Below are 19,477 nucleotides of genomic sequence, written 5' to 3'. Positions count from 1 at the left end.
ATTATTGTTGTGATCTCCATTTACATCTACAATATGAAGACAGTTCCTGAGCTTTTCAAAGCGATTCCTGCACATGTTTACAGATGCCAAAAGTTCTGTTTTCATTGAAGGCTTCCAATACATGCGCAGCCGTGGATAGCGCAGAACACCCATTTTCAAATGAAGTGCAATAAGTTTTCTGATTTCTTCTTCATTTGTCAGCACTGATTTTCCATCTTGGAAAACTGAGTATGTGTTGGTCTTGTCGGCTAACTCAATAAACACGCTTTTGGGCACATACTTTGAAAAATACTCGTAAGGCGTGAGAAGAGGATCGCGATAGCTTTCGCTCTCGTCAGCTACCGGCTTGAATTCAGCAGCTGGCTTTTCAAATGGTTTCCTGCACCAGGAGCCGTACTCTCGAGCGCTCTCTTTATCCGGCTCTTCCTCGTCAGACGAGTCAGATAGCTCCTGCTGGTTGTCCCAGTCGCCGTCCACTGCACCGTCTAGCTCACCTGCTTCGTCTACCTCTTCTTCGTCATCGTCGATGTCCGATATATCGCCGTTGCCCAGTGCAGCAAAGATAATATCCGGATCTTCGAGACGTGGCCTTCTTGAGCGAGGCAATCTCCTTGCCGAGTAGAACAACGCAGTAGGTATTGTCGCACCTACATAAAAAACAACGTGAAATTATTGCTCCCGTAAAAGTAAACACCGAACGCCCCACAGTGAAACCTCCCGCTGATCGCTAACCCTTGAGCCCTGGTGTCCTTTATATAGGACATGACATTCGTGGCCTCTTGTGACCGACATACAGCCCAATGTAGAAGCTGCTCTATGATTTTAGCATCTCGAAGTTCTTAAAAAGAACGTATGTAATTCTCAGGGGCAGCATGCAAATTAGTCGTTGAGTAAACCAATCGCAAAATCTCGCTTACCTTCACTACCGTCGCCCGCGCCGTCCGCCATTTTCGTCGTCGTCTCCAGTCGTTGCAAACGCCACAACAACATCGGCATTGATGCCCATGTCAACAGCGATGTCCCAAGTTCTGTTTCGGTTCTTGTTTTGGTAGTTTTGGTTGGTTTCTAGCCTCATGTCGCGTATTTTGCTATGTGTCCTATATTTAGGACACCAGGGCCAAAGGGGCTAGTGCGAAATCCTTTGCATGAAATGAAAGCGCCCGAGTAAGATTGACGATGATGATGGACCAGTTGAAAAGATTTCAAGTGCCGTGGTCGTGCGTTGGCCTAAATATTTGCGAATGTTGCTGCATAATATGAGCTACACAAGTTTCTACCCAATTTTTACAATAGTCAAGCTATTTCAAAGTAGCCAAAAAAGTAGCCAAGTAGCCAAGGCAGTTCTTTTCCAGCCAACAGCCTCAAAAAGTAGCCAATTTGGCGCAAAGCAGCAAAATCTGGCAACCCTGCTCAGGGGCTGCATGCACTACCTTACAGGAAGACCTACAGAAAAATTGCTGAGCGGTGTGATCATTAGAAAATGCACATTACTTTCAAAAAGACTGCCCCGAAGTTTTTTTACGAGAAGGCAAAATTTACACGAGTTTAGTTACACAATACAAGGAAATTGCATTACCCTTGTCACGGAGATCAAATACCGTATAAACTGTATATAGGTCGACCCCCTTGCCTTGAAGAAAATAGAAAAAATAGAAAACAAGCAAATATTGCTGAAACGCATTTATTTGCAATGTTGGCTGCATCCCTGGACCACCAGAGCTGCGGCTTTTTAATCCAAACTTTCACCAGCGTCGTCGGAAGACATCTCACCGCCTCCCACAGTGCGTCGTGCTCTGTTCCATCCAGCGTGTTGCTTATGCAGCACTTCTTAAAAGCCTTCTGCACCATGGCATTGGCAAAGAACGCCAGGCCGACAACACCCAGCTGCAGACGGTCGCAAGCGGAGGCCTTTGTAGGCGACCCGTTGGCGTCTTTGGATTGTCGCCGGCCATCCACTCATTGTACTCCTGTTGCACTCTGTCCTTAAAGGGCTTGTTTAGTATGACGTCGAGTAGCTGAAGGTTAGACGTCATTCCACTAGGAATGATGACGAGGTCGGTCCTAGCTTCCAAGAGTGCACGCACGCTTTACTGATTCTGTCGGGTGACCGCGAAACGCATCCAAAACCAGCATGCTGTAATGACGCAGCAGTGCACCGGGCCGGCGATTCCACACCACGCGAACCCATTCAATCATCATAGCCTCATCCATGTACCCTTTCTCATTCACGCGCACAGCAACACCTGAAGGGAAGGCTTCCTTCGGCATGGTTTTTCTTTTGAAATTGGCAAAAGGAGGCAACTTTCTGCCATCTTCCGTGCACGCAAGCATGACAGTAAAGCGCGAGGGCTCACTTCCTGTTGACAGAAGTTGACAGAAGTTGACTTTGGCGCCGTGTTCACTGACCGTGGTAGCCGAAAGTATCAATCCAGACATGGGTCTCGTCAGCGTTTGCAATTTGTCCGAGCATGTAATCATGCTCCTCTCGAAGCCGAATAACATACTGCTGGAAGCTGACAAGCTTATCGGTGAACTCCTGTGGCAGCATTGCCATTTGTTGTTGGTCGTGTTGGTAAAACGAAAGCATATTTAGCGCCAGCAAACAAAGACGGAGGGGAGACGACACACGACGGCGGCGGAGAGAAAATCCCTTGCGCCTCATAAAACAATGCACCCATAACTTCAGTTTGCTGAACTCTTCTCGGCGTAGTCCTGCTTCACGCGCAAGCTCGAAAGCTTTGCATTGAATTGAATGCACAATCACGGGTAGCGACTGCGCACGAAGGTGCCGCACAACATTCTCCAGTGCGTCCTCAAGCTGTGGATGTGCTGCATGACGTCCACGAAAGGACATTTTGCTCGGTTTGCATGCGAACAACTTATCTTTCTGTCCGCGCCAATATGCTCCTGACACTGCCCAGGCGGTGCGTCCGAGCAGCGATCGTCAGTGCCTCGATCTTGCGGCATTTTCCGTCAAAACTGACACTAACGGACCGCGCTACTCAGGCTGCCCACACGGATCTGCCAACGTGATCGCTTGTTCATGCTTGTTTTGAAACGAACAAATGGCGCAAGTTTTCCTGTGTGGTTTCAGACCAATCTTAACTTTAGACAGTCGGATACGCCCTGCCATTCGTCGTAAATGGGAACAGCTCTATGCTGCCAGGCACGTTCACAGCGTGAATGAAACCGTCGGTGTGACTGTGCTGTTGAAGTAAACGAGAAGAAAGGGGTTTAACCGAGGAGCCCGATTGTTTTTATTAGTCATATCATGAGAACTAAATCGTGAGATGTGTCATTTCCACCAAGGCAAACACAACTGCAGCGTATCTCTAGCATGAGTACACTCAACTATCATATTATGCTTTGATCAAGCAGCTCAATTGAGTGTGCAGGCATGGCTGAGCTTATTAAGCGCTAAGCATAGCTAAAGAAGGGAAAATCAGACATCCACCTGTTCGTAGCAATTGCTACAAAGTAAACCCAAACGGGTTCCTCAAAAGAAAAGCCTCAAAGTTGAAGAAAAATTCATCCTGTTCCGGGACTCGAATCTGGGACCACTGCCTTTCCCGGGAAGCCACTCTACCTAACCAGGCCGCTAGCAGATGGCAAGGTGAAGTCGAATTTGTCGACAACACGAAGCAAAGCAAGGGTTTGACGTAATAGTTCTGCAGAAACCCGCAAGGTGGAGAGAAGTAATTAAAGAAGAGAAAATCGGACATCCACCCGTTCGTAGCAATTGCTACAAACGAAACCGTAGGTGTTCTTATCCAACCATTCGAGTTACCGTAGACCGGTGCCGTAGACAAAACGTGTCCTTCCATGGTACTGTTTTGACACGCTGCAAAGCCTCATTGACTAGTGATCATAAGCGCCATATCTTTTAGAATTACTAAAAGGCTCTTTTAAACAACTTGCACAAAAATTTTATTAGACTGTGTTCTGACAAGCAACCGCAGTACTTTGTTTACAACTGCTGAGGCACTGGCGCACCCAAGCTTGGGCCGCTTTGGCCGCCAATACTCGGGTGACCGTATCCGGCAACCTGAACCCAAGCAGAGCCACACAGCGTGAAGCGCTGAGTGACTCATGCAAGCCAGAACACCTGCAGCCACCATGCAGTACGCCTCGTATACAGTAAAATAAATAGCTGTAAAAGATATGGAGAATTTACAAATATATGAAAGCCGGCAGCCTGGCAAGACTCTTTCTTGACCAAAAACTTCAGTCTACTGACTACAATACTTTCTAGTGCGATCCTCCAGGAAGGAAGCGCGAGCACAAAACCATGGCCAGCCAGGAAATCTGTAGAGTTAGAGAGCAGGCAGCCGTGCACAGCCATTACAGCCTTTGACGCAGCAGTACCGCCGTCCCCACGCTTTTCTTCCTAGGCTGTGGAACGCCAGTGGGGGCCAGACGGAGCAGACGTGCCTCACATCGGCTCCACCGAAACCCGATTTACGCCCGTTCTAATGACCGTAGGACAACAGCCAAGATATCGACTGGACTATACTCGACGAGATCTACACCCAGACATCATTTTCAAACCGGTAGGTGAATTTTTTACCTCAATATCGAAGTTTGAAGATCCGAAGCGGGCGCAGCTGCGTCAGGTAACAAACGCGGCAAGAACGCTCACAGAAACGCACGGCGTTCGCTACGCCTATAGGCGTGGTCTATGAGACCACTGCCGCCTCAACGATAGAGAAAATGTCTGAGAAGGCATCTCAAGAGCCAACGACGGCTACCGGCACAACACCGGCACCAATGTGCTCCGCCTCAGGGCAATCACTGAATGATTATAACGAACAATCTTCATCCACTGAGATGGAACACGAGTTCGACAAGAACCTCACCGAAACCGACCAGACAAAGGCCGACCGCACTGGCGGTAGTTGGCACATTGTGGAATCAGAAAGAGCTAAGAAACTACGTAAGAAGAACGAAAAAGGCAAGGAAGCCCCATCTCAGAAGCAACGCGGCTCACCTAGTCAGGCAAACTTCGCGAGAGGGGAACGCGACGACCATCCATATGGTGTGGCTGAGAACCAAGGAAATCGCTTCCACCATCCAAAGCGCAAACCTCTGCCAGCACTACCAAAGGATGATGTAAAAATCATCATGCGTCCCACAAAGGGATTAACTATCAAAGACATACTAATACCAACCTTGGCGAGTGCCATTCTCAAGGCAAGCCAACCAATCCAAGACCATCTCTGTCGAACTCAAGATGGACCCGTGAAGCGAGAGAGAATCACAGGAATGGATTTCATCCTCCGCACTCGCCCCGGATCGAACATTATAATTCTATCGGTGAGCAGCACGGAAGTGGCCAACGTACTCCGCCGCATCACGCTACTCGAATTGAGCGGACGCGTGCACCAATTCAACACATACGTTGCTGACCCCGACAACTGCTATCGAGGTGTGGTTCATGGCATTCCAGCGGACACACCCATGGAACATTTACTAGCCAACATGCGAGTACGGTCACACGGAGTTCAAATCGAACGAGCTCGGATGCTAGGCAAGTCATCCACGGCGCTCATCACGTTCACCGGTGGCTCCCTTCCCAAATGTATTTATTACATGGGAGGAGAGATGCGACTCCATCCATACAAGCCCACTGTTCAAATATGCACGGAATGTTTCCAAGCGGGACACCGACCGGATGTGTGCCCCCACCCGATCAACATCTGCAAAAAATGCGGCCTGAAGGATCCCCCCGCCCTTGGACACGAGTGTGTGCTCAAATGCGCCGTGTGCGGGGCGGCAGGCCACGAGACTGGCAGCAACCAGTGTCCACAGAAACTAAAGAACATTCGCTCCAAGAACACCAATCGTCAGTCCCGCTCACGAGAGCGAGTGGGCCAGAAGAAACTGCGATGGTTCAGCTCAGAGAACGAGGAAGAGAGCCATCGCCACAAATCCACATCTCCTAACGGCAAAAGAAGTAGGAGCCCATCCAGGGAGCTGACCAGGGCCGCACAAGCGCCAGTGCCCCCGCAGCACCAGCAGTCACAAAAGCCTCAGGTGAGCTGGGCCACGGTTGTATCTCCCAATGCTCCGCAACATACACCAAACACACAGCGAGATCCCGGTTATGAAATACTTAAACAGGAAAACGCTCAGCTACGCGCACAACTTCGAGACGAGGAACGCAAACGACAGCGATCCGACGAGAAAATTAAGGAGTTAGAGGAACGCCTCACACGAAAAATACAACAGCTTGAATCAGATCGTAGACAATCGGCCACAGAACCGACGCAAATCACCTCATATACGAACACTCTCGCACGTAGTGAACCAAAATCACCAGCACCACAAACACCGAATGCCGAAGCGCCACCCGCAATGGCCCAAATCCAACTATTATTGGCAGAAACCTCTAAATCACTAATGCACGAGATGATAACCCTTGTGAATCAGAAACTCCTCGATTTCCAATCACAAATGCTGGTAGAATTCGAGAAGCACAAACAACAAGTGACGGAGCAGCTAAAGACCGCAGCCAAAACCACAACCACTAAGAAACGCGCCATAGCAGTCGGCGCCGGATCGGCCAAGACCAAGACGGCCCACCGCATAATTGATACGGACGGCTCGGACACCGAGATGTCAAAAGCATAAATAACGAGTGGGAACCATGGCTACTACACTTAAAGATAAAACAAAACCAAACAACCCGGAACGATTAGAGATCTGGCAATGGAACTGCCGATCCTTCGCTAGAAAGGCGGCAGCCCTCCAGCAATTTATTAAAAGCTCTCAGGTAGCTCCGGACATAATATGCCTTCAGGAGGTTGGGCCCAAACCGGCACGACTACAGGGCTATTATGTTCTGAGCGACCCCCAAAATCCTAAAGTTGCCACGTTGGTGAGCAAGACAATCACGGCACAAATGATATTCCTCCCCCAACGTACCGGGGAAACAAATTCCGTAACTATCAGCGTGCTACCGCGGAAAAGAGGCAAAGCACACAGCATCATAACAAACATTTACAGCCCTCCTAAAAGCAAAGGTCTGGACCTACCCCAAATTTTATCGGACACTAAGACCATAGCGGGAACCAAAGACAGGACGGTGATATTAGGCGATTTCAACGCGCCACATACAATGTGGGGCTACGCGTCCACATCCCCTAAAGGAGCCCTACTTGAGCAATCGGTTGAGAACCTCGGCATGCAGACAGCAAACCACATAGGCACGCCCACACGCACAGGTAACAGCGTGAGCAGGGACACAGCACCCGATCGCGCGTACACGCTAAACATCAAAGACGCAGAGTGGGCATCGCTAAACGAAAACTTGGGAAGTGATCATGATCTGATTCGTATTTCACTCTCGACCCCCAAATTACGTAGAACAATTGGCACAACGAAATTAACCGACTGGTCAAAATACAGGGAGCTCCAACGGAACCTGGACACAGCAACGACTCCCGACAACATACAAGAATGGACAAAACTCATCCAGTCAACACACAAGGACACTACCAAAACCATCGAGCGTACGTCGGACGCCCCCGTGGTCGATTCCCACCTAGTAAACTTGTGGGACGAAAGACACAGATTAGTTAAGCGTTGGAAAAAGCAACGCCTTAACAAACAGCTACGTGCCCGCATAACACTTCTGGCGGAGGAGGCGCAACGACACGCTGACGAATTAGCGAAAAACGAGTGGGCTACGTTCTGCGGGTCCCTCTCGGGGACCTTAGGAACGGCTGGCACGTGGCGCATCCTTCGTGGAATGCTTGACCCGGATAGCACACGCACGGAAAACAACAAACGACTCCAAATCATATCGGACAGTTTTCCAGGCACAGACGCGGAACTACTAGAGAAACTGAAAGAACGATACATAGGACCACCATTAAACACAGACGCCCCAAACGAGACGCGACCATACCTTGGAAAGGCGAATTCCAAATTAGATGAACCTTTCACATATGCAGAAGTCTTTGAGGCAGCTCAAGCAGCCGCCAAAAACTCGGCTCCTGGCCCTGATGCCATCACGAACGCGATGCTTCGGAACCTGGACGCTGGAGTCCTGACTAAAATCACAGAAGTATTCAACGGCGAGAGCTGGCTCAAAGGCCAATTGCCCCCGGAATGGAAACACGCTAAAATTATCATGATCCCCAAACCTAAAAAGACCCCCTCAATAGGCGCTCTGAGGCCCATTTCTCTCACGTCCTGCCTGGGTAAACTGTACGAACGAGTAGTACAAACAAGACTGCAGCGGTACCTCGAAGAAATAAGATGGTTTCCAAACACCATGATAGGGTTCCGTACGGGGCTATCCTGTCAAGACGCATTCTTACTGATCAGAGAAGAAGTTATAGCTAACATCGCCTGCGGATAGGAAAGACTAGTGCTCGCACTAGACCTCAAGGGCGCATTTGATAACGTTTCGCACAAAACAATATTGGAGGAACTCGAATTGACGGGATGTGGAGAACGAACGTACAACTACGTGCGGGCTTTTCTCGCCAACCGCACCGCCACGATAGGAATCGGTCAAATCACTTCCCAAAAGTTCAATATGCCCAGTAGAGGAACACCCCAAGGGGCAATAATCTCACCTTTGCTGTTCAATATGGCGATGTGTCGCCTGGCGCGACAGCTGGACCAAATCCCCGATTTGGGTTACACACTGTACGCAGACGACATAACGCTATGGGCAGCAAGGGGCTCTCTGGGACACAAAGAACAAGTGCTACAGCAAGCAGCCGAGGAAGTAGACAAATTCTCGAGGAGTAGTGGCCTCAAATGTGCCCCCGAAAAATCGCAGGTCATTCGGGTACACTCGAGGGGCTACATATCCAACGGGCCTGTCAACATCGTTGTGGAAGGACACACGGTCCAAGAAGTTAAGGCGATGCGTATTATGGGTTTCTGGCTCCAAAGCAGCGGAAACGCATCCCACACCATCAAAACATTGAAAACCACCGCAAATAACATTGCGCTAATGATCCGTCGTGTAACTTATAGGAAAGTGGGCATGCAAGAACACGACACGCTGAGGCTCGTCCAAGCACTAGTAATAAGCCGAGTCACGTACGGCCTGCCCTACCACTTCCTTAGTCGCGAGGAGGAAAGGCAGGTCGACATCATAATAAGATCAGCATATAAAGCGGCCCTCGGACTACCCAAGGGGACGCCCACAGATCGCCTGCTAGCCTTAGGAGTACACAACACATTCGAAGAACTAAAACAAGCCACACTAATCTCCCAGAGGGAACGCTTGAGCTACACTCACGCAGGACGGGCCCTACTGACAAGGGTACGTATTTCCCCACACCCACAATTTATCAGCGAACAGTTATTACCACTACCACCCTCAACACGAGCTCGAATAACAGTGGCACCCATACCCAAAAGCATGCACCCTGAATACAATAAAGCAAGGCGAAAAGCACGTGTACAACATATTAGAACAATGTATGAAAATAATCCCACGTACAACACAATATACACAGACGCAGCCGCGTATTCGAACGTGCACTCGAACGCCAGTGATGCCCAAATGAACATCAGGAGGTACGCAGTGGCAATCATCGACACGAAAGCACGGCAACAATTTACGGCTTCCGTTAGGGCAGGTACTCCCGCTGCTGCCGAAACTTTCGCCGTGGCAATGGCCCTCGCTCACGCGGAACGCACGCAAAAGAGCGTCACCATAATAACAGATTCACAAGAAGCATGTCGCCTTTTTCTCAAGGGCCACGTGACCAAAACATGTCACTCAATAATACCGACGAAATTCGCCCATCATCACCGGATCCTATGGTGTCCAGGTCATGCAGGCCTTGAGGGGAACGAACTGGCCGATTCGCTAGCCCGAGGTATTATTAACCGGGCCGACTCGACTGGGACGGTCCCAGGTAGCAACTGTAATGACCCCAATCCAACGAATGCCCGGGAGATTCTCGCTCATCAGCGTGCAACTAGAAAAAAGTACCCTCCCCCTCATCCACAACTCAGTGGAGAGGAAGCCGCCAGCTGGCGCAAAATTCAGACTGGGGTATTCCCCCACCTTAAATTACAGAATGCCATGTTCCCCACTCGCTACAGGCCCGACTGCCCGTGGTGCGGAGGCATACCAACACTACAACACATTACTTGGGATTGTGAATCACACCCGTTTGATGAAACACGCCACACAATGGAGCAATGGGAGGCACAGCTAACCAGCTCAGACCTGGCGGGACAACAGTCCTTCATAACACAGGTCAAGCGGGCGGCCGAGGCCAGCGGGGCCTTGGACTAAAGGGTCTCCGACCACTGCACGTAAATCGTTTATAAATAAAAGTTTATCTCTCTCTCTCTCCTAGGCTGTTTTCGATATCTTGCACATTTGCCATCGTAAAAGCGCGGTATAAGAACGTTTACCAGCAGGACGATGGCACACGTGGTTCCGAAGTTTTGAATTACACGCGGCCATAAGAACACGTGCGCCACTACGCCGTCAACTGAAGTTTGATCAGTACCAGAGTTGCGCTTTCGACGCTACAGGTGGCGTGGCCGTCGCCGGGAAACTCCACTGTCAGGAGCGTATACCGCACGCTCTTCTCTGAAATGCCGAACATGCGCTAAGCAGCCATGTTCCCGTTCGCTGCAGCGAACTCTTTAACTTTCTTCTTGAAAGCCGCTGTAAACTGCCGCTACTCATTGCTAACGCGGAATTGCACACGAGGTCAAACAAAACGGCGCACGTGAAGGCTAACAGCCAGGGAACGAAAAAAACAATGCAAGTAATCGCGTTTGGACGTGGACACGGCTTTGGCTATCTGTTCGTGAACAGGTATGCCGCGGGTTGCCAGGCTGCGACTCACATTCTGCTAATGGCTGCTGTATAAGACGAGGGGCGACTTTCACTCGCTGTTTTTAAGACAAAATCTTGACTTGTACACCGGTTTATATGGTACATCGGTATCTTCTTAATGAAGCAATTCCCAGTCCCAGAAAACGCAAAGAATGCAGGAAGACAAGTTGTATGCATGCATTCAAAACGAAAATAACTGTACAGACGCCATTGAAGTAGTCGCAAACAGTTTTATTTGAAATTACAACTTGTTGCACATATGCAACACTGTGCAGTGATGGAACGTAATGTACAAGGAGCACTCAATTTCAGCTGAGCTTGCACAATTTTTTTTTTTCGATTGCAAGAATGATACAATGATCCACACTGGATTGTCGGTAGGTGTTCTAAGCCTGGTGGAAGTAGATAAAACAATTACTGTATTTGTTCAGGCACAGGTACACGTGGCACATTGAGCAAGAAACAAAGGTGTAGCCCCATTTGCATGCCTTGCATCTGGTTCTGCGCTCGTTCCAAAGTGGCCAATGCTGTGTTCCGTCCTTTTGGACATTTCGTGGTACTGCACTGAGGAACTTCTTAACGAGCGGGGAGATATTGCGGAGATGGTCGTCCAGGTGCACGCTTTCTCCAAAGTACCAGTGTCGTGGCAAGAGAAAACTACACAGGCATTGTACTACTGCCTTGCTGTTGTGCATGACGTTTATGCAGAAACCATGCATTCACTGTGGCCAATTTGACAGTCTGCCACAAGATGTACATGTGCCATCGCTTTGCCCGCATTGGAAAGCGATAACTGTAGCACATCTTGTCTAGGTCAACACCACCCACTGACATGTTGTACTATCTTGAGCAATATGAGCGGGAACACATTAACGCATGGCAAATATCCTCGAAACCGAGTTAGAGCGATACGCTGTTGGCACTGTTGAAAACGGAGGGGAAAGAGGGGCGCTCATCCGCTAACTTTTGTCACTCCCACTGCACCTGCGTTTGTCAAAGATGGCGGCTTAGGGCATTTTACTGGCTGCCGATAGCCGATGAGACTGTTACGTGCACAGTAACTTGCAGCGGGGACTTTCTTTCAGTCACAATGTTTTTTAAAGCTCTTAAGCGCCCGTTCCTGCGTTTAGCGTATGTCAAGGATTGGTGGTGGGCTAGTCGCACTCCCCGAACCGGAGGGGATGGGGCGACCACAAACCCTACCCGCGTGCATTTATTGAGGGTTCGACTGCTGACCGGCGATAAGGTCCACGCCTGATCGACCGTGAACCAGAGGCATGAGACGGGAGGCGACGTAAAAACACTCACATTCAATTTAATAAAATAAAATCATGCGCGAGACATACTCGAAAAAAGAACGTGCAAATTACCAGCAGTGGGGCCTAGTTCGCGAAAGGCGTGCGGGTCACACAACGCACGCCCTGACGCCACTCGCACGACACTAAGCCCACCACGTGGGAGCTATTAACACTCGCGAAATAACAAGAAAATACGCGACAAAAATGAAAAATACACGTGACAATAAACGCGGCAAACACTACACTAACAGAACATACAATAATTAACACGCGATGGAAAAATAAATAAAAGATGAAACGCGATAAAAAAAAAGACAGTCCGGCGGAAAGTTTTGAGAGTGGGCTGGAACACGAGGCTTAACTGTGGCGTGCTTGCCGAGATCCCGGTCTGAAGAGAGTCTGGCTGCTGGTACCTCGCTGCCGAAGATCCTGACGGATTTGCACCGTCTGTCGGTCGAACGGCGAAGACTTCGGCCTGGAGGTTTCAGCCTGCCGACCACATCTTCAGCTGGCTCCCGGTGCACGACAGACCTGCTCCGTCTTCCAAGCCGCTCTGCCACTCGCCGAGCCGCCTCGTCCCTCTGCCGCGCTCAGGCGACACACGTGACCAAACAGGTCGTGCGAGCTCGGGACAATGGGGAGCGCTCTCTCCCCATCGCCGTGCAACCGGCGCTGTAGCTGGGGTGACACTGGCGGCCATCCCGATAGGGATGCAGGCATGCACTCTGTGACAGCGTAAGGTATATTAAGATATACTCCTGTAGGACCTGATGTAAACTTTATGAAGCGCATCGTGTCACGCGTTCCAGATAGAGGACAGATTTTCTAGGGAATTAGCTCTCGAACGTTTACACTTTAAGATAGTGGTGCAATTGGCCACGCTTCGGTGCACAAGTTATCAGCAACCGCAATATCCAAAGCTTTATCAATGTGCACTGGCGATGCGAAGTCCGGCACTTTGTATACAGAGACGCATGTTGGGAGTGCCAACAGTTATTAGAACAGCGTCCTCCTTTCCACTTCGGTTCCTTCGGCGGCCGCCACGTATCGCCCATAGCAGGGTTTGAGGCTATCTTACATGCGCTCCTGTGTTCCCGCTCATATTGCTCACTATAGTACATCGGCAGAATAGCAGGGCATTCAACTGGAATGTGTGTCTTATGCTTTTTGTCCCATCTTTTTATGGTTGTTATTAGTTCAGCGCCAACACAATTGGAAATGAGTGTCTCTGGCCTGCTGTCAAACCACTTCACAGCAACTGTGTTTCGCTTGCCACATGATGCAATGTAGAAATCCAATGTGCCACAACTCGTTTTTCATTTCTTTCTCATTCATCAGCTTGCATGATTGCAGTCTGTTCTCTCTCACAGTGCCAATGTAAGAGATTTCTGTATGTTAGCTCGCTTACCAAATGAGTACTTGAAAAAAAGTTACCACCAATAATGAGCTTATTTTTGTCGTCAGGGAGACTAGAACACAGCTGGATGACAACTCCTGCACCAAGACCGAGCTCATATCCACCTTGATCACCAGACACTTGCTTAATGCTGGACATCGAAGTCGTAGCAGAGCTCGAACTCTCATGCCCGGGCCCAAAAGCTTCAGAACCCACTTGCATTTTGGCTTGTTTGGCAGGTACTGTTGTATAGGCGACCTTCCTTCCATAGAAAGGAATAAAAATCTCAATACAAGATTTTGTTTCCTGTAGAATTTTCTGCATGTTTTCGCGCAGTTCTGAAAACCAGGGGCGCACTTTCCAGCATTTGTCTTGCATTGTTTCTCCTGTCGCAGCATCATTGTTGACAAAGTGCAAATGACTTGTTATCCTCTTGAATCGGTTCCGTTATATAACTTGTGCAACCAGCTCATACCATCTCCCCTGTTCCCAGTATGCGCATACTTTGTGCATATCCACGAGGTCGATATGGAAAAACATTCCAAGCACATAAGTGAGTTCAAGTCTCATGCCTAGAGCTGTTCCATTTTTTTTCATGTAGTATTTGTTCGTTTCTATCACGACATGTGTCAGCATCATTCTTCACACAAGCAAGTCAAAAAGCTGCTTTGCTGTGAGAGGCTCAGAGGCAGGCAAAGGCGAGTCATTTTTGAAGCAACTTCCTGGCTGCTGAAAGGATGTTTTCTTCCACGTATAGCGCTTCTTTGCATATGTCACTCTCAAGCCTGTTGTGGAGGCCATGACCTCATCCTCGGACTCTGTATAAGTTGTCATTTCCGAGGAAACGCTTTTGTCGTGTTCTCGGCAATCCATAGAACAAAAACGAAATGCCATCCTGCAGATTCCATTAAAATAAATTAATCGCAATTTTAGTACACTTGAAAAGCATATAGTTTGTCTTTAGCACAGCAAAATGACATCATCACACTGCTAATAAGGAGGATGGAGTCATGTTGCATATGTGCAACAGGGGTTCAGTGGGACACCACGGCCTACCGTTGCACATGTGCAATGTGGCATATAAAGAAAACATTTCACTCCATCTAATGCTTGAAAATCAAATCGTTGCATGCAAAACGAACAAGAAACGTCTTTGTTTTAAACCTAAGCAATATGAGCACCCTGTAAGAAAGATTGTGTTAGTTATTTGAAAAATAAACATATCTGCTCAGTGGAGCTCGTGTGGCAAGGAAGACACCATGTCGTAAACATTGGTGGGATTGCGAACTTCTGAGATAGAAAAACTACTAATTGAAAGGGTAACATCAACTTTTCTTGCGGACCAGGGCCGTCTGCGCCATTTGTAGATTGGTCAACTGTGCATTGCCTGTATGCAACGTGCAGTTGATTATGTATGGTCAGGATTATATATGGCACCTACATATTCTTTGTCACAGCAAAGGCCTTCAGAGTGTTGGTTTTCCTGCGCCAAAATACCATGTGTTTCCCGCAGGAAACCAAACGGCCTCTATATCAAGCAAATATGCACTCCATGCACGAGTGCGCTTGTACGGCATGGGACCCATGGCTTCACAACGATGTAAAAAAAAAAAGCATTAGAAAGAGTTCAAAATATGGTGACTGGGTACCTAAATAAGGCACACTAGAAAAACATAGGAAAAAAGCAGGGAATAAAATTGTTTGATAAAATATTGCATTGCAGAACAGGAATACAGAACGGGACACTTATATTTATACTCTGCCCACACTACATTTCTTCTCGAGTTGATCAAAGTCTTAACACCGTGCAAGGGCGTCTGCATCAGCAGGCTTTTGGTGTGTTTCGACACCATGTACGCAAGCACACAAGGGTTGTGTTGTATTCGCCGTCGTGCCTGCCTGACTATGCCGTGGGCGCCGGAGAACTGCAAAGTGAACCACACCAGCCCATACCTCAAACAACACTTCTTTATTAGCCTGTGATGTGTGAAGTGCGCGACATGGTGTGGTGGTCAGAAAGGACAGAAGCAGATGACCGGGAGTGTGCGCACTGAGGCGAATTCTGTGCTGGAGAAAACGACAACGCCGAAGAGCGTCTGCCACGTGAACGCGCGGTGCAAGAAAAGAAAACAAGAGAAAAATGCCAACCAATTCGGAGAAACCACGGAGCGTCAAACAGCCAATCAGAAAACGACTAATTGGCCAGAGTGGAAGAAAACGAGAGGCACGCTGGCAGAAGGGGGAGACGCCGGGAGAGTTCCAGGAAGCAACGCCTGGAGAAAGTCGACCACCGGACTGGGACTTGAAGATGGGTTGTCGGGTTCCGGACCCAAGCCAAGAGGACTTCACCCGACTGGGGCCTCCTGCCAACCTGTTCCTGTGCATCGCTGCTCTACCCGATCGTGCCGCCAGCTGCCCAAGGCCGGCGAACTTCTGCGCTCGTGGGCAGGATGAGAGCAGTCGGCCTACGGGCCTGAGTTCTACGCCCAGTGCTGCCAAGCTGCCTGCCTTCTATCTCCAAGCCAGAGCTCGGGTGTTCTGGTCGCCTGATCAGCGGGTCAACACCCTGACCTTTGGTGAGACCGGCGTAGCTTCTTTCATCAGCTTGTCACCGCGTCTCCACGTCGAGACTGTTATGCATCCCTGCCATCGTTGTCAGCCCGGACTCGCGCACTTTTTAATGCCACCATAGCCCTCAGTGTGTTTCTTACTGCCGTGATGTCTGTTTGAGTGTTTTTTTTATGCATACTTTCTATTTCCTTCTATTTACTTCATGCCTCTTCCTAGTTTGAATGAAAGTTTGTGTGTGTGTTTTTCAAACCAACGGCTTTGTCCTCAATCAGGTTCTTGGAGGCTCCGCCTCAGAGAACCGTCAGAACCATTGAACACAAGAACCTGCATCACATAGCCCATGATGTGCATATATATACATGTGCATGCGTCAGCTAACATGATGGCTTGATGGATGGAAGGTAGGAGTGCCCCCTTTGAAATGAGGTGATGGCAGTTGCCAGCATGCTCAGCTTTTTATTTTTGTTTAGCTGTGTTGTTAGTTACTAAAATTTGCCATTTTCTTCAACTACTTCTTCCTACACTTTTAACCTTATGTCACCTCTGCTTTTGAGCCGCCAATCTTCCAATTGCTTTTTGCTGATTTCCACCGCATGTTTATATGACTATTGTTATCTCTAAACCCTAGGGCCTCTGGAAGCGTGACTGTGCCCGCATCGACATCGGGATGGATACCATCACATTTTAGTATGAGGTGTTCTATTATTTCTACAGATTTACCACACACAGTGCATGTGTCTTTTTATTCGTTAAGTTTCTTTTTAGAGCTGTGCGTTCTAAGACATCCTGACCTAGCTTCAAAGAGTAGGGCACTGCCTCTTGAGTAATCATAAAATGCTTCCTTCCTGAGCAGCTGTTTCCAGTATCGATATAGTTCAACACTATTCTTCTTTTCCATTAAATTTATCCAATTTTTACCTTTGGCATTTTTAACCTGTTGTTTATTGCTCTGTCTTTCTTTGTCCTCGTGTCAGGCATACTTACTGGTTAGCTTCCTAGTTCTTTTCCGCCATTGGGAGTCAATGCTCTTTCTGTATAGGCATTTAAATACCTTCGCTGCCCACCCGTTATCGTCCAATTTCCTCAGGCGTTTTTCGTATAAGATTTTACTCTGAGCTTCCCGTGCTTTGAACGATGCCCAGCTCATATACCCCTGTACTGCTTCGTTTGTGGTTTTCCTGTGGGCACCTATTGCTAATCTTCCAACAGCTCTCTGATTTACTTCTAGTCTTGACTGAACTGCTGCCCTTAAGCAAAGGACGGCATTCCCGAAAGTAAGCCCCGGCCCCATTACTCCTGTCGAAATACCCCTCAGTACTTCATACCTGTTGTACCCCCCGATGCCCTGTTTCATTATCCCGGCATCTCTTCGCCCTTTTGCTATGAAAGACTGTTCGTGCTTTTCCGTGTACATCTGCCCTTTGTTTATCCATACCTAGAGATATTTGTATTCGGCCACTCGGGGTATTTCATGGCCTTGTATCGTAAGCTCCTGATCAGTTGTATCATTGAAAAACATCCCACCGGACTTAGCTGCGCTAAAACTGAAACCTAGACTGTCTCCTTCATCTCCGCAATAATTAACCAGATTGCAAAAAATCTTCCTATGTGCTAACAGTACAATATTGTCCGCATACATTAAACCCGGTAGTCTTTGCTTAACAACTTTTCTGTCTAATCTGTACGACAGATTATACCCTAGCTTGCTTCCTTGTAGCCTTCTTTCCAAACTTATCATATAAAGCATGAACAGCAGCGGTGGTAGAGGGCTACCTTGCCTTAATCCTTTGTGTACCTCGACAGTTGTCATACTCTTAATTCCTTCCCATGTTATTTCAACATTATTTTCTCCATATATTTCCTGTAGAAAATCAACTACCTCATGACCGATACCTTCATCCTTTAATATGTTCCACAGGAGTTCCCTATTCACATTGTCGTATGCACCGCTTATGTCAAGGAAGGCTAAATACAGAGGTCTATTTTCCGCCTTAGCTATTTCTATGCACTGGGTAAGCACGAACAGGCTATCTAAGCACCTACCAGTTCTGAACCAGTTCTATCTAGTATTCTATTACTTTGTACCCATGACTGCAGTTCTAATTTCACCGTTTGCATCGCCAGCCTATATATTGTAACGTAGATTGAAGACGAGCCTTACAAAATAGACGCTTCTCTTTAATAGCGGACCATAAGAAGAGCGTGCCGCTTACGCACTTCGTTGTCTTCCATGGCACCGGCCGTTGCGCGCGCCGTCCCGAGGTGCAGGAGCCCCACATCATTGTGTCAATTGCCTCCCATGCGAAAAGCGACACTCTCGGTCGCATGAAAAAGTTCTTTCAGCGACCACAAGAAATGGAGCTCCTCAGGTGCATCTCGGCGTTCACGTACGCGCATAGTAGGGTTTCATGCGCACTACATGAACAACTTCAGCGCGAGGACGACAACGGGGCGAACCGGGGTCAGAACTGCAGGGGACGACTTCGTAGGTAACGTCACTGAGGCTTTTACTTAAGCCGGAGGACTTCAGGCTTAATGAAAGCTCAAGTGCCCCGCAGGGGCGTCTGCGCAAGCAGGCGTTTGGTGTGTTGCGACACCACGGACCCGAGCACACGAGGGTCGGACCCTCCCGCGTGTAGCCGTGCGCGGCTTAGCCGTGTCCGGGGAAAAGGGGATCCTGGGGGTTGAGCCAATGCCGGGTGTTTGGACCTTTACGGCCCCTCGGCGGCGGCAACACACCCCTTTGGCCTCGGCTTCACGTAGACGGCACCCCCGGACTGACCCACCCGGGGGAAATCGGCAGTCGCCTTTTCCTGTCCTCCTCTCCAATCTTCGTCTTTCTCTCTCGTCTTTTTCATCTTTCCTGTCTTCTCATTACTTCTCCTCACTTCCTAGTTTCCCGGCGGCAAGGGTTAACCTTGTGTAGCTAGCCAGCCTTGGTTATGCTGTATTTGGTTATAGCAGCGATGTACGGCTGGCGTTGGCAGGGTCTCTCTAGCAGGAACTCCTGTCACGTCCCCCTGTTGGGCTCCATGGTGGGTGGTCGGCATCGCGGCCGAAAACCCTACTGAACTTATGGAAAACGCTTTTCCCAAACTCCCTGATCGCCCTCACAAACGAGGGCGCACCGAAGATCTCTTTCAGTTTTTCGGACGACAAGTCCAGAACTTTCCTAAATATCATGTGATCCACTCAGAAAACCCAGACAAACTAGTGCGTAACATCTCACCGTTCCTCGTTTCGAAGTCTTTAACTGAAGTTTTTGGAACAGGATATAAGGCGTCGAGAATGACAAGTGGTGATCTTCTCTTGGAGCTCCACGATAAGAAGCAGTACGAGAAACTGCCGAAACTTGTCTCGTTTGGCGAAACCCAAATAACAGTA

At 48.8% G+C, this 19,477-nt stretch overlaps 1 long non-coding RNA gene across 1 annotated transcript in view; it reads left to right on the top strand.

The window, feature by feature from the left end:
• The window catches only part of LOC139048090 (uncharacterized), a 99,959-nt gene extending 86,223 nt beyond the window's left edge, over nt 1-13,736 (top strand). Inside the window, exon 4 of the long non-coding RNA XR_011507482.1 lies at nt 13,591-13,736. This is a non-coding gene — a long non-coding RNA (uncharacterized lncRNA). The remainder of the gene's footprint in view (nt 1-13,590) is intronic.
• The last annotated feature ends 5,741 nt before the right edge of the window (nt 13,737-19,477 follow it).

This window comes from Dermacentor albipictus, chromosome 7 (genome assembly GCF_038994185.2).
Source record: "Dermacentor albipictus isolate Rhodes 1998 colony chromosome 7, USDA_Dalb.pri_finalv2, whole genome shotgun sequence".
NCBI lineage: Eukaryota > Metazoa > Arthropoda > Arachnida > Ixodida > Ixodidae > Dermacentor > Dermacentor albipictus.
The sequence above is the reverse complement of the archived record's forward strand: the minus strand, read 5'-3'. Positions and strand labels throughout refer to the sequence as shown.